This window comes from Gopherus flavomarginatus, chromosome 8, assembly GCF_025201925.1.
Source record: "Gopherus flavomarginatus isolate rGopFla2 chromosome 8, rGopFla2.mat.asm, whole genome shotgun sequence".
Lineage (NCBI taxonomy): Eukaryota > Metazoa > Chordata > Testudines > Testudinidae > Gopherus > Gopherus flavomarginatus.
Window position 1 is genome coordinate 70,446,717 of NC_066624.1, and position 22,829 is coordinate 70,469,545.

Sequence of the window (22,829 nt, forward strand, 5' to 3'; positions counted from 1 at the left end):
TAACTGATTTAGGAGCCTAAGTGTACTGTACATGGCAATCAGAGGTGTGACTGCAGCACATGGAGACATACACGAGCTAGCTGGAATAACAATACAGTGAATCTGCGGCAGCATGGGTAACAGCACGAACTAGCTGCATGACTACGTACCCGGGGTCCCAAGCAAGCTTGTACAGTCCGTGCTGCCACCTACAATCACGTGGCTTCACTGCTGTGGTTATCCAGCCAGCTAGCTATACGCTAGCTCGTGTATGTCTATACCTACTACAGTCATATCTCTGACTGGGCCTTTGGTACATTTGAAAATCTTATCCATAAGGCCAAATGGTGTCCCTAGGAACACACTGACATCAATGAGGGTGTATAAGGTATGTGTCTGGGTAGAATTTGGCCCATACATTTATATTGAGAGTTCTGCATGGCTAGTAAAATAGCTTAAATCTGCAGGTAGGGCAGGTGGAGACTGAAGAGACCTTCTTAGTTAAAACTTGGCACATTTAGGTAACAAAACAAGCTTTTGGAATAGCTGTTTTTCATAGTTTTTAAAAATAGGTCTGACCATGACCAACTAATATGTTTTTAACCACTATTTTCTGTGTCTACACAGAATAATGTAGTATTCAGAAACGTTAAATAATGTATTAGCTAATATGTTCACCAGTCACAAAGACAGTTTAAATATTATTTACTAGACTGTGCTAGACAGTCTAACTGTACCATTTATGATGATATTTTGTCATTTTTATAATTCAGTTTTATAATAGTCATACCTAGTTTACATAGTGCTTTTCATTAATAGATCTCAAAGCATTTCAGTCTTTTAATGTATTTATCCTCTTGCAACCATGTAATTCTCATGTGCCTATATTAAAAATACTTATTTGTTTTTATGATAAGTTTTGCATAAATGATTTCCTCCTCTTCTTCGATCACTTAGCAAGATGTATCTCTTTCTGGATACAGTTGTGCTATTGTTCCCATCGGTTTCCTTAGACCCCAGAACGCAACTATGTGCCATGTTATTGCAGGAAAAGCAGAAACAACCAGTTTTGTCTCTCCGCCATGGCAATTTCACTCGTTTTCATTTAAGTGCAAACTGTTCTTAGCTTGGCCAAAATAAGATGTGTGTGTCACAGCAGGGAGGACGACAATATGAGCTGAAAATCAAAAGGGCATATTCTGCTCACCAGGACATGTTTTCATGAGCTGATTGTCACCCATGTGATCTGCTGATTAAGACTCACCAGGGAAAAGCTGTTCTTACAGGGATCCACCCCTGAAGATTCAGGTGGTGAAAAATTAGCAAGATTCCTTTGACTTTATTTACATTGTGTTGGAGAAAAATATATTGAGCATGGTTTATCTTGTCAGAGAAGAGTGAGAAGGAGGAGGTGGAGCCAAGGATTCTTATTAGAAGAAGAGACTGTTTAGTGGTTCATACTGTGGGGAAAGAATGTGATTTATTATTGTGTCCTTCCCCTTTGAGCTATCTATCTAAATAAGATGAGGCAAATAAACACATGACAAGCCACAGGAGCACCATCCAGGAGAAGGAGGTTGTGGAGACTAATAAGGAGGGACTACTTGAGGAGGCAGAGTTTAAAGGAGTGATTTGAAGGAGGACAGAAAGGCTGCTTGGTGGATGTGGCCATGGAAAGTGATGCAGGCAGAGGAGGTAAGATGTTAGAAAGCATGAAGCCAAGAATGGGAATAGAGCAGGGTGGGAAATGTTTTTCTCATTCCATGAGAATTTTTGAGATTTCAAAACTATATCCCATGTGAAATCATGACAAAAAGTCAAAATCTCAAAAAAAATTATAATAATTACAAACTGATAATTCAAACAAAATTTCAGATCTGATCACTCAAATTTTCAATCAATTTTTACTTTTTACTTTTTTTTTTAGTATAAATTAACTAAATTTCAAAATATAAAATCAATTCAAACCAAAACCCTTCATTTCAAAAATATTGGAGTGGGATGTTTTGATAATTAAAAAAAAATCAGGAAGTTTTTCAAAAACTACGCTTTCCCACTAAGAGTTCAGACAAAAACAGTCATAGAAAAATTCCCAGCCAGCTCTAAGTGGGAGTGAGGCTTGATTCTGATCTCACTTATATTGCTGTAATTACGTTGATTCCAATGGAGCTACTCCACACTCAGCCCTAGAGAATGCGGTTATCAATCTGTATAGACTAAGTACCACATAGTCAGCAGTGATTCAAACTCCCCTGTGCTTTTTTCTCAGCACTCCCCAGGTGGTGACTGGGTCTGGACAAGAAATCACTAGGAATTGGAAAGCAACCACTCAGCTCATTTAATGGGTCCACCATACTGCTATCAGTACAAATGTTCATTCACTTCTCCCACATGCTATATATTTGAAATACTGTTCTTGAAGGGAAGGGTGGTTCTGAGGTTAAGGCCCTAGGCTGAATCTCAGCCTGAGTTGAACTCCTAACTCTGCCACAGACTTCCTCTGTGTCTTTGGACTACTCTCTATGCCTCAGTTCTCCATCAGCAACATGGAGCTAATACTCTAATTTCCTCCAACCATTGTCTGCCTTGTCTGTTTAAACGTTAAGCTCTTTGAGTCAGGGGATTGTCTCTTACTACACTGACATATGGTGCCATGGATATATGGTCCCCCCACCTCAGTTGGGTGTCACTGTACTACAAGCCATTGCCCAGTCAGGTTTATGTCCTTCAGGCCAACTGATGTTTTCTTGAGAGCAAGATCACAAAGGTTTTTTGTCTTTGTAAGGAATAAGCTAGCTGAGCTTGAAGTCTTCCTCATTGCCTGAAAACCTTGAGTGCATTATTCATAGCAAACATCTTATCCAACTTCTTGTCATTTGAAGCTAGCTGACTGTTTAAACTGAAGGTATTCCAGGCAATGGGCTGATAGAGAACTATGTGCCATGACTATTGCTTTGAGGAGTTGCTATTTGCTTTTCCTGTTGTGTAACTGATCACCTGTAACATATACTTTTATTTCTGCTTCCTAACTGGAGGACTCCCAAACCCACATAGACCAGTGAATGCTTCTGGCATGAATAACTCATGAGAACACACATACTCACGAGCATGTGTGTGCAAATACTTGTGACACATTCCTCTGGACAAAATTTCACTAGTGCAAATAAACATTTGAAAAGAGAGTCTGTCATTCTTAGGGTTTTATACTGGCACTTGTCACCATGGCATCTGAAGGTCTCCACTGGCTTTTATGGAATTTTCAGCTCTTCTCCAGTCAGGAGAATCTCCACTTGGAGATAGCAGAGGTGCAGTGAATGAGATGTTACAAATATCACTGAAGCAAATTCATGCTGATTATTTGAATGAACAATGTTTTGGGAATTTTTTTTTCAGTATTTGTCCAACTCTAATGGCCTGGATTTAGGCTTTATTGTTAGCCCTGCAGATCTGAGAGCACAACCTTATCGATATTCCAACCCTAATCAGTGTCACTTAGTGTCTCCCATAAGAGATATGCTGCAGCTGTCTGAAATCTGATCACTCTTCCTTTGTTTAAGAATTTGCTGAGCTGGTACTCTAAAAGTAGCCTAAAAAAAATCAGGGGACTAATTAAATCAAAATTAAGAGACTGATGTCCACTGACTTTCTCCACTTTTATGTCAACATAGTCCATTTTACTTGAGAAGGAATTAGCTAACTTAGATTTAAATGTGGAAGTGGTAGGCTAGATCAAATTGGCTCATCTTTTTTAGTGAGGATCTTTTCTCTCTCAACAGCAGTTCCGGATTAGATTGATTGCGTGTTGTATACCCTGCTTTCAAATTAAGGTTTTATTGTGCACTAAATGGAACACAAAAAATGCATATTAAATCTTTTTTATTTTAATTGAAACAGGGTTTGTTTTTAGGCATGGTACTTGACAGGAGACTTTGTCCAGAAATAATAAATAAATAATAATAAATATATATATAGTACATTAAGCTGTCAGGGCAGCAGGTGGTGAATTGCCAAAGGGATTTTGGCTTTTGTTTAACTGAGGATGACGGCAGAAAAATAGGGAGGGTGACAACACAACTTCACAGTCTGCCAGAGCTAGGAGTTCAAATACAAGCTCTTTTACAAGACTCATTGGGCCCCCAATGAAACTTAATTTCATGAATAATAAGCTTTGATAGAAATGTAGGGCTGAATTTGAAACCTTTCATCTTACGTGTGCAGCAGAACTCTCAGCATAAAGGCATTCTGAGTTGTGCTTTTGTGTTTTAGAGTCCAAGTGCCATGTATAAAGTTGCCTTTATTTCACGAGCTCCAGGGGGAGGTGTTGATCTGACTGTCCTACATCCTGAGTAACTCTGTTGACTTATCAGAATTACCCAAGAGTACATAAGAGCAGAATATAACACTGTTCATGTTTGCAATTTTCAGCAGTGCTCAGCACTGCCATAATCCAGCCTCTATCAAATTAAATGGTAAAATTCCCATGGACTTTAATGGGAGCAGAATTAAACCAATAGGGGTGAGTACTTTTAAAAATGTCACTCCAAGACTCTGCAAGAGGTCAGTTTCATCTGCACAATAGCCCTGAGCTTGATTTGTCATCATGCCAGTGAAGACAGTTGCAGTTGCAAGGACTTTACATAGAGCCAGGTGGCTGCCGAACATGCAGAAAACTGTCTATGGCCTCGTGAGAAGGTGCATAACCCACACAGGCATAGATGGGGTTAACCATGCCCTGCCCTGGAAGGAACAACGGAGGTGAGTACTCCAAGCGGCCCAGAGACGCTGTGTGGAGCACAAGCAATCAGGGAGGAGTTGCAGGGAGCAACCAAGGTAGGCCCAGCAGGCTCAGATAAAAGAGAGTTGCAAGGCAGCATAGGATCAGTTGCTGCTGGGAGCTCAGGGAGTATGGACTGTGTCCCTGGAGGGCAGGGAGAACTGTAAGCACCTTGGACAGAGCAGCTGCTGGCAGGGACCAGGGGAGCTCCTGGCTGGCTGCGGGACTGAGCCACTGAGTGCCCTGAAGTGAGAGTGAAAAAGATGCTGGGGCCACAGGGAAGTGGCCCAGGGAAATATAGCAGAATTGTCGGAAGTTAAAGAGACGCAGCAGGAGGCTGCTATTTAGACGGTCCCTAGGTTGGGATCTGGACTAGTGGGTGGGCCCAGGTCTCCACCCCCACTCACCACTGGGGAAGTGGCTGGACAATAGGACTGTGGTACGCACCCTTGGAAAGGGGAAACACAGATGGCGACCTAACCGGAGAGCTGAGTCGCAAAGAAGATGCAGCAGTTCCGGAAACCGAGAGAAGAGCTGTAGATGGAAGCAGAGACAGAGTGACAGTGTGCAGACCACTTTTCCTTCTGGATTGAACCAACACACCAACTGCTGAAGTGAGAAGGATGCTAAATATTTACTATTAAGTTTCTTTGCTCAGAGTTCCTGGATTTAACACATGACTCAGAACATATCAGCAAACATAAGGCTAACTGCAATCTGGACAGATGCTATGTACTACATATGCTGAAACATTATGTGAGCTGAAAGCTGTAGTTACCTCAATTAATATGACTCAGCATTTAGTGTCACTTTCAATTTGTGTTGTGGTTCCTTTCCCCCTTATTTAAACAGAGAAAGGATGAAAGGGGAAATATGATTGAACCATATGGCTTGTGTTACCTACATGTGCACAAAAGCAGGATGCTATGTGTGTGAGTGCTATGGGGGTCATGCTATCCTTACTTTCTGGTGCACTTTCATGTGTAATTGGAGATTCTCTGCCTCTTTATGCTTATGTATGTTGTCATGATGTCTAACATTTGTGTAAGAGCTTCCCCAGGCATGGCAAATCACTGAGAAGATACAGGGGAAACAAGCTAGCTTGCAGAGTTAAGGCCATACTGAGACAGGCTTATTCCCACGCAAACAGGCCCATTGGAGGCAGCAGGGTTTCTCATGTAAGTAACTCCTCACCGGGCAAGTAGGTGGTTTTCAACTGTCTTGTTATTTATCCATGTATTGCTGTGTGGGGGAGGAGACAGCCAAAAGAACCCATCAATACAAGGTAGGATTTCCTCCAAAGTGCTCAGCATTGGTCTAATTCAGCTCTCACTGAAGTCACTACAAAGCTCCCATTTGACCTCAATGGGAGCAGAGTTAGACTTCCGAGAATCCCTCCCACAATAAATACACCATGTCCAATGAGTAAGCACTAAATTAAGGATTAGGAACTTTATTTTGTTTTATTATAAGCCCCATTTGCCCTCGCTTTGCTTTACCATCCACTATAGTTTAAAACCTTTGAAAAGATACATTTCCCTGATACTCAGAACCAATACTCTCTTTTGAAACAGCTGATGTACAGCTTTGTTTTTCAAAATACTTTAGCTGCAGTTTTTGGGGAATGGACTTGGACTGGGTTTCCACCCAATAACAGAGACACGTTGTGGCCTGTCTCACTGTAAGAGATAAAGTCAATTAGCCGCTGACAGCACAAACCAGCCTTAGAGAGATTACACAGGACTAGGTTTTTATGATGGAAAAAAAAAGGAATGAATTGAAGTTGTGCTCTATAGTGGACAAAAGACACCAAGGTAACAGATGCTGGATATGCCAATGGCTTCCCTTTACTCACTCCTGCTGAAGAACTAATGTAAATAAAAATTAACAACTGAAAGAAAGAAGAAACAACAAAGAGATTCATCTGAAAGAGCTAGCAGGCATGCTCTATCTGTTCTACAGACTTCAGCTGCAGAGGATTTTAAACTCCAAGGGATAGATCCTCAGCTTACAGTCAGTGGAGCTACATTGATTTACGCCAGTTAAAAATCTGCCCTCATGTGCCAAATTCTCCTCTCATTAACACTGGTGCAGCCCCACTGAAGTCACTGAAGTGGCACCAGCGTAATTGAGGAGGTGGGATTTGTCCCCAGCACCTTCATGAGCAGTACATGTCACCTAAATAAAAATCAATGAGACAATAAAATGGTTTTCAATATGTTAAGTGGGGACTATTCCAACAGCAGTTAACATCGAGAATAGGAGGTGCTTTCCATATGAAAATTTAGAGTCTGAGCTTCCACCAAGACGCAAACCCTTAGTAGTGATGAAATTCCTGTCTCATTATTTAAAACTTCAAAACAGTCTGGCAAGAAGGGCCAAAAACAGAACATCCTGTGTTTTGCCAGTTAAGGTAGGTCCAGAGAGAGTCAACTGCAAGCTCTGCCCAGCCCTTAATTCTTCTGGCAGCTCATAAATTCTGGTCTGGGGCACAGTGATAGGGTAGGAGCTCTCTGAGCAGGGAGAGAAATGATGCTTCCCCAAATAGATTGTAAATAGACCAATGAATGGCCAGCTGGGAATGCAAATGCTGCTGAATACTGTATTTGCTTAAAATCTATCTGCTTAAGGAAGCCAGAGCTAAACCAATGGAATGGCCAACAGGGAAAGCCAACTGGAGGCTATAAATAGTGGTCCCCAGTAGAACTGCCTAGAAGAGCAGCTAAAAAGCATTGACAGAAGGACCCTGAGAAACACTAGCAAAGATCTGTAGAAGGCAGAAGGGCGGGTGTAAGGCACAAGCTGAATTTATGATATGTATCTCTAGCTGTAATTCTGCAACAAGCTTAGGTACTTGACAGTTACAGAAAATCTGCAAATATCTTTGGACATGACTGAAACAGGGGCGGCTCTAGGCATTTCGCCGCCCCAAGCACGGCAGGCAGACTGCGTTCGGCGGCTTGCCTGCGAGAGGTCCGCTGGTCCCATGGCTGCAGGAGGTCCACTGAAGCCGTGGGACCAGTGGACCTCCCACAGGCAAGCAGCCGAAGGCACCCTGCCTGCCGCCCCCACGGCGCCGGCAGAGCGTCCCCCGCAGCTTGCCGCCCCAAGTACGTGCTTGGTGTGCTGGGGCCTGGAGCCGCCCTGGACTGAAACCAGGGTTAGGTCATGCTTAAACCTTCGAACATCTTTCTAAAGACCAGCTAATGTCTGTTGCAGGGAATCAACTTACAGCACTAGGAAATGAAAGCAAGTAATACTGTACAAACCAGCTGGATACGGTAACACTAGGTTGCCTCCAAGTCATGTGGTAGCCCCCTAGGATGGAACTCAGAGTGAACATGCTAATGTGAGTTAAGTATACAATTTTGTGACTGTTTGGAATCAGTGTGGCAAGTTGCGACTGCTGTAGAAAATGAAAAAGTCCCTTTCCCATATAGAGACCAAACACAACAAAAAAACAATGCACTTGAATATGCTGCATTTGTCCTGTGCTCATAAATTCTCTACTTTGTCTTCTCCTAGGGCTAGGCTTGGTGATTGCACAGTCTTAGGTAGATTATCACCAGCAATAATTGAGAAATTCTGAACAGGCTTATTTTATCCAAAATCTGTTTTTTGTTGTGCATGTCACTGATGGGAAAAGGAAGAAGCTGCAGGGTTTCTCCACAGTACAAACTGTTGTCAGTAATTGGGAAAATATGCAGAATCTTCACCTCTCTCCCCCTCCTCTTACTTTTCTGTTTTCTTGCTGACATACAAACATCAAAAAATTATATTCAGGGTGAGATCATGTCACAATGACTCAGTCTGAATATTACCATATGGTTTTAGAAGTTTTGTTGGCTTCCACGTTGGAAGCAGTTTAAGTTTTCCAGAAGCTCAGCGGCCCAATTTAAGAAAAGAAAACAAAAAAACAAAAAAGTTTTGGACCAAATTAATCCTTGGTGCAGTTCCAGGGCAGTCAACAGAGCTACACTAAGGCGAATTTGGCACTTTATTTCATACAGATATATACCTAATATGCTGCATAAGAAACAGCATTAACATCTGAAAACAAGAAATGAAGCAATGTATTTTACAAACAAAAAGAAAGAAAACAGATGCCCCAATTCAAACAAGAGTCAGCATCACAATTTATGATCCATTTAAGTTTGTCTATGTCTGTATTTCACCCACTGCATCAAGAAGAAAATAATGTGGATGTTCCACCAATAAAAACATTCAGAAACCTCAGAAATATAATACTTACATTTAACTTTGCCACAAATTTTAATGAGATATAACCTTACATATATATGTAGATTCCAGGCCTCAGCTATTATTACCAAACATTGAGCCCACTGCTATAATATTCTTTATAGTTACTGCATGCATACTTTGGGGTCTGCTATACTGAGTCCTTTCCAGAAATCACTAGCAAAATCCTTCCTCCAGAAAGTCTATCCTATTGTATATGTGAGACAAAAACTTGGCAAGGTAATATAATGTTATACTGTCCCATAACAGGTACAGTCATGAGTTGTATATGCTTACACCTAAGCATTCAATATATCACTGATGGCTGCTGTGGTACAGTCATATAGAAATGCTTTCTTAGTTCAAACCAGACTTTTCCCCTTAGTTATCGTTCTTGAGCTTTTTGTTCCTCTGCTCCTACTTTTCCCTCACAAGATTCTGTGTCCTATAACTCAATAATAAAATTATAAGTGGAATATTATTACTATTCTTCTGTTGCCTTCCAGCCACAGGATTCCTAGTATTATCACTTGTATGATGGGATCTACCACATCCAGATCCAGAATTTCTGCAATCACTTCTTCTACCAATTCAGTACGGCTCAGACCTCTGGTATCCCAAGGTCAGTGGCTAGGTTTTCCAATTAGGTTCCACATTTTTCCACACACTCCTTCAAATGCTGTACACCAACTTTTTCAAAAGTGCTTCAGATAATTGTCATAGGTGGCATGTGGTGGATGCAGAGCATGTTTGAAAATCTGACTCCATCAAGTAGGTGACTAAATGGAAAAGAAACTCTTTAGAAAATCTGGACATTAATTTAAGCACCTACATGGGAGCTGTTGGATGCTGAGCTCTTTTGAAAATCTGGCCCTCTTGTAGCAATGTCTCCAGATGGGTCATCTGCAAGGATTGAATCCACTACCCCTAGACAGAAAAGGATGAACACGTACTGCCTGAACTCAAGGGCCAGGGGCCAGATTTACAAAGATATTTAGGCACCTTGTAGGATTCACAAAAACACCTACGTTAGGAGCCTAACTTCCACTGAAAGTCAATGGGAGATAGGTGTCTAACCAGTTTAGGCACTTTCTAAAATCTCAGTAGGTATCTATCTGCATCTTTAGGCACCTAAATACATTTAAAAAACTGGCCCCCAGTCCATTAGCTCAAAGACAGTAGCTGACTCAAACCTCTATGTGTGATCTAGCCACTTATCATGATCATCATCATGGGAGATCCCAAAAGGACATGGCCTCCTTTCAGCTCAAGCGCCAGAGAGGTTGAGATATCTCTCTCTCTCTCTCTCTGGCTAGGTTTTCAAATGGTCTGACAGTATATTCAGTTTATGTTCATCGCTGGAAATCTTATTGTGCCATTGAAGCTTTTGGTGCCCCCACAATTGCTGGCCATGTAGTGGCATTACTTAGTACACACACTCTGGAATTTGCCATTCTTCCATTGTAATAACATGTCCATACTGAAAACAGTTCCTAAACTCAACCAATGCCGATGGAGGCAGCTGCTGGGTTTGGTTTCAGATATCCTCATTGCTGATCTTCTGCCACTTGATATAGAGCAACTGATGAAGATGATGAGAACTGCAAACTTCAATCCAGTGCTCTTCAGCCTTCCTGAGCATCCATGTTTCACTTCTGTCCAACACAGTTGGGATAATAGTGGTTCTACAGAGCCACAGCTTCATAGTAAGCTTCATGTAATGCTATCCCCCACAAAGACTGCTGATGGACACACAAAACATGGCAGCAGCTGCTTCTATATGAGCGTCCAAATCTTTTGAGCATCCTCGTGCACTGTCTGTGATTCTGTCTAAATATTTGAGAGTTGCCACCTCCTTGATGTCCCATCTGGAGAGGTTAATACCAGACTGGTAGTAATCTGGAGTTGGTGGCTACTTGATGGTATGGCCAGGAATTCAATTTTTTATCCAGATTAATAACCAGACTAAAGCATTCTGCTTCCTGCCCAACCAGATTGGCCATCAGCCATTAGGATTCACCAAACTGAGTCAAGAAGACAATTTCATCTGCACGTTTGAGATCTTGAAGCAGAATGGTGTTCAGCTAAACATCATCACAATAGCTGCCGATCAGTACCAATAGTGACGAGTGATGGTGACAGAACACAGCCTTGCTGAGCTCCTGTGGAGATGGGAAAACGTGCAGTATATCTGCTGTAGTAGAAAGAGGGCCTGAAACATAAGCCCATCTATCAGAGGCCTGGTATGAGGACTGAGGCCTGGGCTAAAGTAGTCAAAACCTTGCTGACATAAAGCAAAGTTAAGTTGTGAGCATGAGGCAGGCCCTGCTCACAGAATTTGGTGAGCATAGGGTTGCTATTGTAAAAACACATATTCCTAAGAAGTGCTAGACACAAAACACTCACACAAGCAGAAGGGTGGTACCAGAACACCCTGATAAACACATTCCCCAAAGATAACAGGAACATGCTGACCCATCTTAAGGATAAGGTCAGGATGACAGCATGATGGATAGAGATGTATTGATCAAACCTACAGGTACAAAGCAATGGGTGGCACTCTAATACATCAGAGGGTGGTGCCCTGATACATCAAAGGTGATAGGTAGCTTGTCTGTATTGGTGTATAAAGTTGTATCTCAGAGGGAGTGTTTTTGTCCAGCTGAGGAGGCAGGGGAAAGTCCTGCCACTGACTGAGCTGTATCCATTGTCACGGGCATATATGTGCTAGTGTCACTGTAGACATTGATCCTGGGAGCAAGGACTGTGCTTTGCTGACAATAAGCCTGACCAAACCTTAATGGATTTTGTGGTCTTTGGGCGGTTCACTCAAGATCTGCTGGGTCAGCTGTCTGAGCAGAGCTGGGACAACACACAGGGAGAATGCACTGTGACAGACCCAAACCAGTGGGATACAGGAGTCTGGTAGAGGGCAAATATACTGGTCACTGGATGAGTAGTTTTCTGTTTCCTGAGTGACCAGAGCAGGGGCTGCACTAGAGTAATCAGGAACCTGCTAGAACCAATTAAGGCAGACAGGCTGATTAGAACACCTGCAGCCAATCAAGGCAGGCTAATCAGGGCACCTGGGTTTAAAAAGGAGCTCACTCCAATCAGGCAAGGGGGAGTTAGAGGAGAGGAAGTGTGTGTGAGGAGCTGGGAGCAAGAGGTGCAAGGAGCTGAGAGTGAGAGGGTGTGCTGCTGGAGGACTAAGGAGTATGAGCGTTATCAGACACCAGGAGGAAGGTCCTGTGGTGAGGATAAAGAAGGTGTTTGGAGGAGGCCATGGGAAGTAGCCCAGGGAGTTGTAGCTGTCATGCAGCTGTTACAGGAGGCACTATACACAGCTGCAATTCACAGGGCCCTGGGCTGGAACCCAGAGTAGAGGGCGGGCCTGGGTTCTCCCCCAAATCTCCCAACTCCTGATCAGACACAGGAGAAGTTGACCCAGGCTGTGGGGAAGATCACTGAGGTGAGCATATCTGCCAATAAGTGCAGGCCCCACCAAGCTAGAGGAGGAACTGTGTCACAGCACACACAGCTTAACATCTGACAACATCTGCCATTGACTCAAACACTGTTTATATCTGAAGCTTCTAAAAGTTTGATTTGATTTATCTGTCTTGTTAATCTTCTAGCTGCCCTAGTGCTGTAAAATCCAGACTGAAAACAAACCCCTCTATGGAGAACTAAATGAAAACTAAAAACTGTGCAGAAATCAATCATAATACCAAGCAAATTGGGATTTCCAGATAAGGGAGGTCAACCAACCTGCTGCCAGTCTCTCCTCTTGCTGGTATTATTTTAAGCAGATTGTTTAGGCTGATCAGGCAAGTCAAGATGATGAAGGTTCCAATTCACGTCTCACACTGGAGTAAATCAGGAGCAAGCCCATTAAAATCAATGCAGTTAAACTTGGGCAGTATGAAAATCAGAATTAGGCCTGAAGTTTTTGTTGTTTGTTTTGCTATATGCGTTTCCTCAAATGCCTTGATCGGGACCAAAATTAAGGACTCTTGCTGATGAACATCACCAGACTGGAGGGATTTGCTCAGATGTACAACCTTTGGACAACCTTGCTGAAGCTTTGTATGTCTGTATGACCTTAATACTCAACAGTGTGATACATCAGTTAAAGCACTGCCTCCTATTTCTTTGCCTGCAATAACCACCAAAGAATTCTGAGTTTACTACTAAATTGAAAAATAACATTGAAAATGATCCCAGCTTCTGAATAGTGTCTCATCTTAACTCAAATATTAATTAAATGAAAAGCACTAGCCAGCTCAAGGAATTGGTAATAGGGCACTCAGTTTTACTTATGAGTCACTGATTTGAATTTGACCCAGGCTGATAATATTTATTGCCATTTGATGGCTGCTTGGGTGGTCATCCTTAAGAAACAAGTTGGTTGTCTCAATCCAATTCTTAATGAGCAGGTATCATTACATTTGACACTAACTGGCATGCTTGTTTTCAAGCTCAATAAGAAGGTCAAGAACATAATGGAAATAGACACTAGAGCTGGTCCCTTCAGCTCAGAGTTGAGGGGCAATATAAAGAAACATATGCAGCATTCACTACCAGGGCAGTTCTGTTCTATTTGGTGGATAAGGACTTTAGTTTGTAAAGCTTTCACTCTGACATTTCTTTTCTATTAAATATACAAGGATACAAATTAACAATAATTTACTTGAAATAAGCGTTTATTTTAATATTTCAAATTGCCTTTTAATAACACCCCATTATCACTCAGTAAGACTGAACAACATAAATATAGGAGCTCAGATTCAGCTCTGGTGTTAGAAGGTGCATTGCATGGTCTCCAGGGATGAATTTGTCCCAGGAAGGGCCAATGAAAGCCTAACAAATGTAGAAGCTGTAGATTTCACAAGGTAATTTTTAGGGTTTAACCTAACATGTAGACAAAATTGTCTGAACAGGCAATGTTAATTAATGATCAAATGCATTCTCTCTGCTCACTGAGTTGAATATAAGAAGATAGGAAAAAAGGTCAAAAAAGAACGATAGTTGGAGAAAATTAATGTTGGGTGAATTTGCAATGTACCTGTGTTCTGTTATCATGCCATTACTCATTATTAAAAGAGAAAAGGTTGTAAGAAGCCATTACCACATGACTTTGAATGGAATGACGGGGAGTAAGTCCCATTAGAAGAGAATAAGGATAATGATGAACAGCTTGAGGGGGATAAGCAATTAACATTTCTTCTGTTACACTTCCAATGACTTGGAGCAACCATGAATATTAGACAAAAGTTTAAACTCTGATTAGGGGCAATTAAGCTTTTAAAGTCTGCTGAACTTTCACATTTAAGGAAAATTAAATATAAAAATATTGGGGTTTATTTAATTTACTTGCATTAGACTTTTGGTAGGGTTACAGTAACTATAGCCAGGAACAGATTAAGGTATAGACAATATAGCCCCATGTCCAGGCATCAAGCTCTTGGAGTCATCTGATTACCTCAGAATCTTAGCTCTCAGTAGGTGCATTGCTAGCTCTTATGATTGCAAAAAAAAAAAAAAAAAAAAAAGCTTGAACACATGATCTGAGAGTAACCAGTGCAGTGAGTTTGCAGAGCACTACCTGAGTTTGTAGAGCACTTCAAACAAAACTCTGAAAGGGGAACTGCCCCATGCATCTCAATGGGGTGTTAACATTAATGCCCACTGCTCTGAGGAACCCTATCAACACTACTACAAGTTGACTGTGGCAGGAGAAAAGTGCCAGCAAGGGCTGGCCCAGCCACAGAAGCAGATACTGAGCCTCTTTGTTGCCATTCCTGGTGGGAAGAAAGGGGACCCATGCTGCTGCCCCTAACTCTTTGTGGGGGGGGATGGACCACCTTCCTGTCATTGCTACTCCAAGATGGGTAAAGGCCACAGGGACTGGTGTCATGGTGTACACCTTGACTGCCTAATCCAGTCCTGAAAAGAGCATAACATCTGTAATATCATGGGAAATAATGCTGTCTACTTTCAATAGATTTGTGTTCTCCTTGGGGTAGTTGAGCTCAATGGCACTAGACTCATGCTTAAAGTCAACCAAGCTTAAACTTAAAATGCTTCACTGGATCAGACCCTCCACTTTAAAAACAGGGCTTGTATTCAGTGATGAGAAAAATCCTTTACACATCAATCAAGGTTCCTTTTCCACTTTGGGTTTCCTTAAAAAACTACCAAATGACTAATATAGACACCTGCTTAACATCCGTTTATAAAGGAATCAAGCATGTCATTCCAACCATGTAAAAGTCAGATTCAAAATGTTTTATTCATTTTAACGGTAAGAAATTGTCTCAAACTAATGGCAAATGCTAATCATCTGGCATGTCTAGATCTTCAGCAACTTCTGGCCTTTTAAGATAAACTCCTGCAACATTTTTATCAGTCGATGTAATCAACTTCATTTTGGCAAGAATATAAAATAGAGCAATTTTGGAAATGTACTTGTCTTACATAGAACTAAAGAAAAATACCCCAGAAGTTTTCAACTTGAAAAATTAAGCAATGAAAGGCATGTTTCAAAACATTATTTGGAAAAGTATGTGCTTGATTCTGCATTTTTTAAATTTCCTCCCATAAATATTAGTAACTGTTGCCATATCAATGAAATCAGATTAGCTAAAGCACTGAGATTTAGAATGCAGACACTGCTCAACCTGTTGGAACACTGATTTAGGATGTGATCATCCTTTGCTGAAAGAGCTATCTGACTGAATTTGTGATTTATAGATCGTATTTCAGATGAAGAAACAAACTAACCCACTTATCATCTTAGAACAAACCAGAAACATTTTCATTGGCCTTTTTGAATGAAAGAAAATGCTCCTTCAAGTCAGCCTGGTTAGATTTCAGCACACACATTTTCCCCCCTTTTTTAAAGTTATGAGTGTCAACAGTATGCTGTAAAAAGAGAGAAGAGGATAAGGGGCCAACTCCAGGGTTGGATCATTGCTGATAGCCCCAGGGGACGTGGGTGGAAATCTGGGGAATGGCCCTGCAAGGGAACAGGAAGATGAGAGCAGGAGAAAGAGACACAGGGATATTTGGGTAGGAGGTGTAAAGACATTGGGAGGAAAAGAGAGTAGAAACACATACAGAGATATAATATTGAAGTTCCCCAATGGCACCTTTTTTTCTGCAGCTCAGAGTCTCTATTCCTTACAGCAAGTGATAAATCTTGCCATACTTATAATTCACACAAAACTGCCACTGGTGTCAATGGGAATTTTGCCCATTTAAACTTTGGCTCTAAGCATGCACATGACAGGGACAGGAAACATTCTTTGTGGCACCATCTGAGGTAATCATCGGAGAACTTAATGAGCCATGCCAAGATTTAATTTATCAGTGTACCAAAAAAAATCAGAATAGAATTTCTGTTACTGTTATCATATCTCCAGCTTAACAAAGATATTGACTATGCAAACTCAAATCTTGATTATGGAATGCCATGTATTTTGATTTTATATGAGATATTCTCCTGCAACCAAAAGATACCATTCTCGGTTTCTGAAAGCTCTACCTAAAGTTTCTCTGGGCCTTCAGTATGTCAACACCTGCAAACAGTAAATGAGAAATAAGGAACAACAACAAAATATATCTTTCATACTTCTCTGTGGATCACTTTTGGGTGCCCTAGTTAAGGCACCTTAAGGGGCCTGATTCCTTAGAGTGGATGCTGAACACTTTCTGAAAATCAGCCCCCTTTTGAAAATCTTGGCCATGAAACTTTCTTCTGCTCTATTGAAGTCAATGGCAAAACTCCCAGTAGCTTCAATGGTGCAGGATTGAGCCACAGGGAAAGCTGGAGCAAGTGATCCACAGTGAATTTGTATTTAAGCTGGTGTAACTAAGAGCAGAATTGGGCCCTATACCAATCCACTAATGTCCATTCTTACAGCTGCTGAGAGATCTTTCAGATCCAGAAAGAACACCTCCCTATCCTTCAGCTCCTACCTTTCTAGGCACTGCAGCCCTATGGAGTCCAATTCTGCAGTGCAGCCTTCCCTCTGTGCTCTGGGATCATACTCCTCTGCCCCATGACTCATAGGTAAGATATGTGTGGTCACAGTGTCCTTACTCATGAAAGTGGAGGTAAAAATGAGGACCTATTTATTTATGTTTAATGTTTCACATTCTGCCACTAGTAATCCAATTCTGTTCAAGGTTTGCAAACATTCAGGAACCAGATTAGAGGTTCATTAACGATAGCATTGCTAGTAGTATCTAGACCAGTTCAAAATCCTTAGAAATGCTGCTCATAGCAAATCCATTCTGTTCCAGCCATCTCTGGTCAAACTGCCCCCATTTTGGAAGTGCAAGAGTTCAATTCAGAGTACTGTGGTGCTTTTTTTTTTTTTTTTTTTTTTTTTTTTTAAACACACACAGGTGAGACTTTCAACCAAAACTTTGACCAAACAGATGGATTTATTTAGACAAAGCCCAGACACAGAAAACCCACCAAGGCGGCATATTATTGTCAGTACTGAAGTGAACAGGTATTGCAAGAGATATTATGTACATTGCAAAGCGAGCTCTCCAGAGGACAAGTGACCAAATCACTGCAGGCCAGGGTTCTTAAATGGAAGCAGACTTTTCTCCACAGTCTGCTTTGAGTGCATCCATGCTTTTGTCACCTCTGGGTTAGACTACTATGATGTGCTCTGTATGGGGCTATGCCTTAAAATCATTTGGAGACTGAGCCAATTTTTGGCTATCAAAGGCCAAATTTGACTGTATCTACGGTATTTGTGAATACAACTGCTAATACATGAAAGTTTGCATGTGTACATGCTACTACATGCAGTCGTTAATACATGCAATTACAATGAGAATGTGCTAAATACACTGATGATGGATGTAGTGTATTAGCCTGAATAGAACAGAAAAAGTCCATTTACACATATCATTAAATGTTTTTATCACATCTAAATGGACATAGTTGAAAATATGCAAATGAAGTTCAGCAGAAACCTGGAAGATGTGGCCCTGATAACCCAATCTGATGCACCAAGATATTTTGGATTAACTGTAGAACACACATAGAGGATAGATCTTTGGGATTCTCCTTGACCCAGTCTGCTCCTTTCCTTCCAGCACTGATAAGCACACTTATCTCTCACTCACAGCAACAGACACCTTGCTGGGTCTGAGAGTTTCAACGAGGCTCTAGATCCTGAACTGCAGCTGAGAAGTATGGTGTCCCTAGCCACTGTTTGTCAGAGGGTGGGGATGGATGGCAGGAGAGAGATCACTTGATCATTACCTGTTAGGTTCACTCCCTCTGTGGCACCTGGCATTGGCCACTGTCAGTAGACAGGGTACTGGGCTAGATGGACCATTGGTCTGACCCAGTACGGCCATTCTTATGTAAGTGCACAATGTCTCTTGGGAGGGAGGGGTGCAAAGGTGGCTCTAAACCCCTTTTGCATTTCTTCAGTTCTGGGATGGATGTATTCTGCTCTGGTCCCCAGCCTATACTGGGCAACTGCCTTACCTTGCACCAGCTGCTAATGAGCCTGAGGAACAAATACAGCAGCTGGGGATGACTAGGGCATAGACAAGCCCCCAGCCGTGCTCCCTTTCCTCTATGTGCCCAGCAGAGCTTACAAGGAAAGATAACACAGACTGGGATTGCAATATCTTTTATGTGGAGCCCCCTCCACAGCAAGGATACTTTTTTAATAGAGCTGGGGCATGTGTTCCATGGTCAGCCAGGATCATGAACAATGCCTGGTAACATGGCAACACCACTAGGGTTGCAGATGCTGGAGCCAGAGCTGCTGCAGACACACAAAGGTCTCTTTTGGAATTGGCTGGGCCTCCCTCTGGTTCTCAGGAATCACAAGGATCCCAGGGAACCTCTGATATTTGGGGCTGAACCTTGTGACCAGTTATTGGGGGCGGGAGGGGTCTCTGTGTGGGGAATCTACTGATACTTCCTATTACTTAGATTGTGAGTCCTTTGTAGCTGGGGCTGTCTCTTATTATGTGTCTAGCACAATGAAGCAACAGCCCATAGGTGCTACCACAATACAAAATAATAATATATAATCCAAGACTACTTAATCTCTAGCATTAAAGAAAAATGAGATGATTTCATCCTTTCTGGAAGGAACCCACAATGTAAATAGAAAAGAAGAAAGAATTTAAAGATAAGAAAAATGGAATAAACCATTTCTATTCTAGAACAAATAAAAGGAAATTTAAATGTCCTAGATATTGCTCAGTGCTATTTTGGACAACTACTGTATATGCTCTCTAAAGGGCCAGCTCTTCAGCCAGTATAAAATCAACCTGCTTCTTATATTTATAAACATTTAGTTTGTTTCCAAGAAACTCCGCAGTTGGACTTATGAAATAGCCAGCCCACTGAAGTCAATGGAACTATCCACCAGTTGAGCATATAAATTAAATAGACAAGGGTGCTGCAGCAGAGTTTTACCCCTGAACCAAGAAGGATACCAGCCATAAGAACTGTAAGGTGCTAATACTAATTATACCTCATTCTGCAGGAATATGCAAATTATTATCATGCACTATTTATGTCTCATCTTCCTAAAACTAAATCACAGAGGTTTACTTCTAAAGATCATTTTCCATTACCTCTATTGCTTGTGAGGCCATTTTCCATGGTAACAGAGCAGTCTCTCAGGAAGAAGGCTGTTTGGTGCTCAAAGATGTACTTCATAATATCCTAGCCCAGACAGATTCTCTGAGCAGGGCAGAACAGCTGGCTCCACAACTTCCATGATATCTGGGGACAGGAGCGGCACCAGGGTTTTTGGTGCCCTAGGCGGGGGTCCTTCCGCGCTCCCAGTCGTTGGCGGCAATTCAGCGGCGGGGGGGTCCTTCCGTGGCTCCCGGAGTTCGGGGCACTTTGGCGGCGGGTCCCGGAGCGAGTGAAGGACCTGCTGCAGAATTGCTGCTGAAGACCCGGAGCACGGAAGGACCCCCCGCCGCCGAATTGACGCCAAGGGTGGCAAAATGATGCCCCCCCAAATCCTAGTGTCCTAGGCGACCGCCTAGGTAGCCTAAATGGAAGTGCCGGTCCTGTCTGGGGGCTCTGATTCTGAGGAGCCTGGCAGGAATCAGTGATGGGGAAAAGCTGCAAATGCTCGCTACAGGCCAGGAGAGAGTGGGCGAGTGTAGGGCTCCTGGCCTGTCCCTCAGCCTAGGAAGAACTAACACCACCTCCAAAGTCTCTTTAAGGCCCTTCCTCAGGGCATGGTTTTCTAATTCAAATAAACTCACAAAGTAACACAACACAAAAGCTTTTCCCCTCACCAGTACAGGCTGCAGGAGCCCAGAGGCCTTTCACTCTGCTCCAGGGCCAGCCACAGGAGTCAATCTCCTGGCTGCAGCTTCCCTTTGCATGCAGCTCTTTCAGTTCTTTATAGGAATCATTTGCAGCCTTCCCAGCTGAGTCTGATACATGAGCAGGACTGGCTAGGCCCAGGCTTCCTGGATCTTAAAGGGATGCACCACCCTGTAACAGTAAGACTGTTGCAGGCCAAGGTTAGGGAGGAAAACAGAGGATGGAGCACTGTTGAATCCCCCTTCCCAAGCAGATGCCCTCCAGGAGCTTTTTAAGTTTCTATTTATCACCTGATTAAAGCCCTCTACAGGAAAACACATCAGCATGCGAGTAATCCAACTGAAGTGACAGGTGTCACTCGCATGAAAGTCAACAGAACCAGCCGCATGCTTAATTTCATGCTCATGCTTAAGCAGTTTGCTGGGTCGGGGTCTAAATCTGGAATTTTGCAATGATCTACATTTTGCAAAGAACTTTCCTTGTCTGGCCTGAGGCCCAGAGCCAACTAAAGAATAATCACTAGACAAGTCGCCTGAGTGAAGGGAACAAAGCGCTTTGACAAGCTCCAGAATTCAGAGGTCATTCCCCCTCCATCTCTTTTCAATATTACTATATCATCTTTTCCTTTCTTAAATTTAGGCAGATTCTCTCCAACCTGCATCTGCCACATTTGTTTGGTATTGTAACCACTGCATATCTTTTAAAAAAGGATTGAAAATATCCTTGGCTATGTTGTACTGCCTGCCCACAATGCAGCCTCTTGACAGAGTTCTAAAGCAAGTGCAGCTGGACTGTTTCTGGGTGGGAATTTTCCTTAGGGGATTCTGGCTTAATTTCTTATTGGATACATCCAACTTCTTGGAAGTAAAAGACAAATAAAGGCAAAAATTCAAACCAAAAGGCACTGTGGAGAGGCCATTATGTTCCACAGGTATCTTGTACTGCTTAGCACACGAGTACACTGGTATAATAACTTCATAGACAATTCAACGCGTGCACCATATTAATTAGAAAAAATACTTTGATAAGGACTTGAGAACAAAGACATTTACTTTAGCTGACTTACATTTCTGAAAATATAAGCTAGCAAATGTTTGTGCTACCCTTTCCCCTCTCAGTTCATTATCATATCCACTGTCACCCAATTAAAAAAAAACATTAAAAAGCAGAACGATACATTTATCTGTAATTGATGCCAGATTATTCTGTCCCTTGTTTGTTTTGATGATTCTTTACATGTGGTCATGCAAGTAGGGGGGTCTGTGATCCTAAGCATCCCTACAGTTCACAGGACACACTACTGCAAAGATAATTGTACAAAATTTGCCTTGTAGGGTATCATTTGAAAATGAATAGCACACTGATCATTTAATATCATTGTAAAATGCACGTGTTAAACTTATATGTGAAGTTATGAATTCCTTCTGTATAGCGTTATTAGAATGAGTGTTAAGAAGATAGCCTAGCCTAAGTAAACATGATAAAAAGGTCTGTCCTAGACAAAGAAACGTGGGTTTACCTCAATTTATATATCAGCCGTAATCAAAGCTATCAGGCAAACCAGAGGGGGTTTTCCTGATCCTGAACTTGAGAGAGGTCTTTAAATCATGATTTGAGGACTTCAGTAACTCACTCAGAGGCTAGGGGTCATTACAGGAGTAAGTGGGTGAGGTTCTGTGGCCTCTAGGTCAGACTAGATGATCATGATAGTCCTTTCTAACCTTGAAGTCTAGGAGTCAGAAAATTAACATGGCTGCTCCTGCACCCCAGAGACCTTCTGTGGAAGGCACTGACCAAGAGCCAGCCAGCCATGCTGCACCAAAAATAACTAGTGAGTCTTAAAACAAAGTCTGTACCTTGCTAGATTACTTTGGAGACTTTTAGATGTGTGTTTTCACTTTTATTTGCTTGTAGCCATCTCTTCATTTAGTTCTTTTACTTGGCTTCACTCGACCTATGTCCTGTTGCTAATAAACTTGTTTTATTTTAATCCAAGCCAACACAGAGCTGTGTTTGAATGGAAGTAATTGTTAACGCCAGTTAATGTGGCAAGCTGCTGGGTACTGTCTCTTTAAAGAGCAAACTAACCATATTATTTCTCAATGTGGTCCAGGAGAGGGCTGGACTCTTCAGGGCAGATGATTATGGAAAATCAGGAAAAATTTGGGACTGGAAGTGTGTTGGTGTCATTGTGGCAGGTATAACCAAAGCTGGTTGAAACAAGGGTGGGGATGTTGTGTTGTGGCAGGTTACTGTGGTCAGAAGCACTAGACCAGGGCTGCGCAACGCACAACTTTTGAATCAGCATCTCAGTGAGAACTAAGAACATTTTAAAATTTGGCTTATGTTTCGATGCCTAAACAGGAGCTGAACTCTTTTGAAAATCGGAACCCAGCTAGTGGTGCTGAGCAATTGAAAACCTGGCCCCTAATCGTTGTGCCTCATTTCCCCATCTGTGAAATGGGAATATTATTTCCTTTCTCCCACTCTGTC